This window comes from Lygodium microphyllum, chromosome 1 (genome assembly GCF_053477565.2).
Source record: "Lygodium microphyllum isolate KBCC chromosome 1, Lygodium_microphyllum_v1.1.10, whole genome shotgun sequence".
In the NCBI taxonomy this organism is placed as follows: Eukaryota; Viridiplantae; Streptophyta; class Polypodiopsida; order Schizaeales; family Lygodiaceae; genus Lygodium; species Lygodium microphyllum.
In genome coordinates, this window is record NC_141135.1 from 51,507,418 (window position 1) to 51,513,013 (window position 5,596).

Here is a 5,596-nt window from a genome sequence, read left to right on the forward strand (position 1 = left end):
TAGCATGTTAGCCATTCCTATAAACTTGTTAACTGCAAAATGAGGAAGATAGAAAGGTTTCAATCATGCTATTTTTTTACTAGCACTAGTATTGTGCCAATATGTCTCTCTATAAATATTTTAAATAGCATCATTATATCTATGAATATATGCACCAATATTTTCACAACAAGTGAATACTAGTGTACTTATTGACGCATATTCCGCCACATTTCGGCACACATTGTGATATCAAATATTTAATGCCTCACATCCAGATTTTTTAAATAGTATTACCCTCATTCCTTGTAGTGATCCATCTCTCTTCTTGTGTGTTTATGCAAGATTCTCCTATTTCTATTATGGGTATTCACTGTAGGGATTCAAGCAAGTCCCCCACTACATACGTTTTGTCACATTTCACTAAAGTAATTTTCATAATTATATTTACTTACATGCTTGTAATACATGAAGCATATGAGAGCCTTGACTATACAATAAGGCTCCTATCTTGGATGCCCTTTATTGTAAAGTAATCTCATATATTGTTGTGTCATATATGGAATAGAAGACATGCATTAGGCAAGCTATATTTGTATGTGTGAACTTGATGTGTGTGTTATTTTCATAAGAACCTCTTATAACTTAATGCATATTATGGTTGAAAAGAAATAGTGTTATGGTCCATTATATGTTCTAGAATAATAGAGATAACTTGGACAAGATCTATTGGTTGAGTTTCAATGCATACATAATTGAACTTGATCAGTGTCTAATTCACACAAGAACAAAGTCTTCATAATCATATTATGGTAGAAATGAAAGTGTTGCAATCCATGCTGAAACATTTGGAATGAACATTCATAGTATTGAAATTAGACCACAAAAGGATGGGATATTCACAAAATCTCTTATTGGATCATAGAGTGCACATAGTGGAGAATAAAGTTTAGAGACTCCAATCCTACAGACGATACTTGGCTTTACACATGCTTTTAATTTGGTAGAGAGCACTTCTTCCTTATTAACCCCATTGTTACCAGTAAGCACACCTAACTCACTCATCTTCACCATGGACATTTTAAATTGTTGAAAGAATTTTCTTTGATCTTTTGCATATTCCTCCACTAATTCCTTTGTGTCAGTAGCATTCGAAAGAGCGGCATCAGTGTGAAATGTAGATGTTTTAGCCAACACGTTCTTAAAGTAACTATTGTCAAAGATGTCCTTGGTGATGAGGTCAAGCTGAACTGTAAACTCTGCCCTAGTAGAGTCATTTTCTGGAAGGCAAATACGAGATAAATGATTTGCAAATTCTAGATTAAGATCAGTTGAAATAGTGGGGGAGATTTGGGAGTCTATGAATCGACAATGGGCTTGTCCAATAGTATGTCCTCCTGTTGTTGTCATATTCAACTTGTTAGTGGAAGTCAATCAAAGGACAAATGTGCTTGGAAAAAAGAAAATAAATCATGTAGCGTAATGTGATTATTTCTTACATGTTTGTAAAGTCACATTTAGTACTAGTTTGAAACAACATTATTGAAGAAGAAAAAAAGTGCTATAAATATACTTTGAGAAGATGAAAACAATATATAGTTAAAAAGAATCTGAGGAGTTGTGCTTTCCATGTAAAGTATATAGTATCATAAATGATTCCATGACTTAGGATACCTATTCATTAGAATAGAAAAAGCCTTAAAAGTAATGAAAAAAAACAATTAATTTCATTCATGTGAGAAACAAATGGTTATTAGTTCCATTCATGCGAAAAAGAACACAATCCAACAAGCTTCTTTATCTATGCATGCATAGAATAGTATATTTAAATAAGCTTACCAAGAAAACAAAATGAACACTCATGACATACAAATCCTTCGATAAAATTTCTTCCAATGCTGAAAAAATTGTCTCACTTATATTTTCAACAATTTAAACTTACAAATAATGATTTCTAATTCTAGAAACTATGCAAATGCCACAAAATGTACCTGATAATGCAACAAGGTCTACAACATCCAAGCTATGATTTTGGAAGTTTTGCTTCAAAGTTGAGATGTTTAAAGTTGGAGGTGGAATGTTTGCAACCACTGTTTGATTGGATGCAGCAGAATTGCTATCACGTCGACCAGTAGCAAAGGTGACTTTGGGACCACCAACCTGCTCAATTTAGTCTCAAACAATCAATTGTAGTAGCTACTGAAATAGAAATAGTTGTGATTTCCTTTAGTTGAAGAACTAGAACATCTTCAAGTTTTCTAGCAACAAGACTTGTTATTCATCCCACAAAATCCATTATTCTGTTTTGTTTTTAACCTAATGTATACCTTAAGCTTGTCCACATAATGTGCTAGAATGCATGTATCACACGTTGGAGATATCTAGAATGAAAGAGTGTAGCTACTACTCTTGAGACTTAAGTCAATAATTTATTTGAAATGTCATTTTAGAACAATTTTGTTGCCTACCAAATGAATTGCAGCTGCAGTTGATAAGGAAATAACGTCAGCACATGAAACAATCCCAGGACATGAAAGCTCTATTGCCTCCTTGATTTCATCAAGTATATTTAATAATGACATTCGTAGCGATCCATTGTTCGGAGTAGCAATTTGTTCTGTGATAGGTGAATCAAGCAGGATGGAAGCATCACAACCCTACATCATGGGCAATGTATGAAAGATTTTGATTAGTGCTAAAGTGCTTCGTGCAAACGGTTAAAGAAGCTTGCATGATAATAGATAGATAGGAATGAGAAGGACGAGGAGGAGTGAGCAGGTAGGCAGTACTTGGACGAAGCAGTCGTGGAAGAAGATGCGGAGGATGCCGGCAGCTTCGCTGGGGTTCTGACGGATGACGGCCTTCACCTGCTCCTCCACGATAGTGTAAGCGCTCGGGCAAGAGTCCTTGTAGAACTCGTAAGAGAGGCCCGGAGGGGCAGGCTTCAAATGAAGATCACTACTTCGTTCTTTGTATTGATCGACATGAATATTTATATCAGCTTGTCTGCTGGCCTCCACTGAATATCCGCAAATGATTGAGACCACCATCATCAGAAGCACATTCACGTTGATGATTAGCAGCATCAGTAATGGCGCACGTACGAGCCGACCATCTCTCCGATATAACACCATGCTATTGGGGGTGTGGGGGCGCGGCGGGCGGCGGACTACCTAACCCTAAATCTGATATAGTGTAGGAGAGACTGCCGTCAAGCAGCTGCTTTAATAATACGGAGCCTAGATTCGTTTCCTGTGCACTAATACCTCTTCTCAGAGCCCCTAATTTATAATGGGCGAGAACCTGCGATGATCTCTCTCTCTCTCTCTCTCTCTCTCTCGCGTCGATTCTTGATTGAGTCTCCGCGAAGAAGAGATCAGACAATTTGACAGTACCAGTCATGATGATGGCAACGCGTGCGTGCGTGGATCGGGCTTGTGACTCATCGTTGCCTCCATCATCGTGGGAATCTGCCGCTTCTTCGGCCTCGTGGCCTTGTTATGGAAAGCTTGAACAGTTCTTCAGCGTACGATGGATCAGATGATGCAGCTTCTCAGCCTTAATCAGGGTCTGCCTTCTTCCTATTTGCAAGACAGACAGCCGGGGCAACATGGACCTCGTCTTCTCGGATACTCGTAATAATACTCCTCCACTACTCTCTCCTAAGCTACCGAATTGTTTCCGAACATACATGTTGCTCAAGTGTCCTCGTCTGGTTGGTAGAAAGTGCTAATCAATGGCCCTACCATGGTATATTACTTTAAGATCGGCAAAACAGAAAAGTGATCATGAAGATTTTGATATATTGGGGATTTCCAAAGTGCATGGAAAGTTCCAAATTCCCTAATAGAGTGTTATATTTACTAATGTAATTTTTATGAGAAAAGCTCTCGACTAACCAAGACCACTCCGCCATAGATATGAACCCATCAAAGACCCTAACTTCTCCTTAGATTGTTGCAACTTCTCCTAGAAAGAAGAGTACAACTGCTAAACACAGGCTATAATTGATATTTCTATGGAACTCTAAATGTCCTTACATAAGAAATGAATGGTGTCTCCTATCACTAGGTGATACTACAAAAAAGGAATTGATATGTCAAAAATACCATCTCTGTGTGCCTTAAATAAATTGGTAGATGTTAGCCAGGCAACATGAAGGGTACTACATTATGTAGCAAGGATTGACATTGGAGAAACTGGACCTGAAACTATTTCAGTCATACTTTTTAAGTGCTTTCTTTGAAGAAGTAGGGGAGGAGGGGAGTCATGATCTTTAGGGGTAGGTTCAGAATATTCAATAAAGGGAAGGGGAACCACTAAAGGATTTTCAAGAGAGGTGGTGAAATTTCCCTTGCAGGGGCAGATTATGTCATTAAAACATACAAGTAAGAATCATGTATGACAATAGTCATATTTCTCCTAGTAAATGTGATAAAGTGTTGATCCATTTTTGCAAGGAGATAAGAACTCCAACCAATGGTCATGCCCTTAAGTACCATTCTAGAAGCAGTGAATAATTCCTTGGGCATATAATTAGATGGAGTTTTAGCAGGCATGAATCTATCCTGAAGGAACTAACACAACTGTTTCCAAAAGGGATAAGAGATCATAGAAACACAAACACCAGATGTAGTGCTGGCCTGTTTAGCATCCAATAAGTCCTTAGTCTATGTCTACAAAAGCTTCATATTTTTTGCATTGGAAAAGAGCTTGCACGCTATTGTAAAAGTCTCCCCATGGTAGGGAAGAGACAAAGCCTTTTCCGATTCTTGAGATGTCATCAAGAGAGTGTATCACAAACATGACTAGACTACTTGCTATAAGGGATTAAGAACTCATCACACAAGAAAAGATAACGAGGAATGAGTGGCAATGAGAGAGCCACAAAATGGGATAGGCCGGTGTTAGTAATAAGGTTTGATTTTGACAATTGAGAATAATCACAATTCATCAAAGGAACATATTGGATTGGGGGAGGATTTCGAGGTGCCATTCAGATGATTTTTAAAAAATGCACACACACACCCCACATAGACAAACACAAATGAGGCCTGCAAAATAGCAGAACAAAAGACATATAAGATTTTGATAAAGTATTTGCTTGTACACAACTCGAAAGACCACCTCTAGCAAACCACATCCTAGAAAAAATTTTCCATGACCTATCCACACATATGCAACTGATAACTTCGTGAGATACAAATATACATGCACCCTAATTTCTCGTATCAAGCAAGAAAATAAAAAAGATATATACATTGTACCCCAGACTACATCAACATGACCATCAAAACACAAAAAATGTAACAAATTTCACCACATTGACACTATAGAACCAAGACCACAAACTACACCTAACAATAGGGATTTATTATTTAAGAGAATGTGTCACCCTCATATCCACATAGCGCATTCATTGATGAGATGATGGATGTGTAGTATAGATAGATTCAAATTTAATGGTGGTTGAATTTAACAAGTTATTATTAATAATGGAAAATTTATTTTATTATGTGATCAATCTTAAAAACAAAATCATAGTTCCTTTTATCCATTAAAGAAATCTATTACGTGTTCACGGTCCGTGAAACAAATCTTAGACTTTGAATCTAAC

The 5,596-nt window shown here is 37.2% G+C and overlaps 1 pseudogene; it reads right to left on the minus strand.

Annotated features, from left to right (window-relative positions):
- Positions 1–974: 974 nt before the first annotated feature.
- LOC148041101 (peroxidase P7-like) lies at positions 975–3,113 on the minus strand (annotated as a pseudogene).
- Between the last annotated feature and the right edge of the window lie 2,483 nt (positions 3,114–5,596).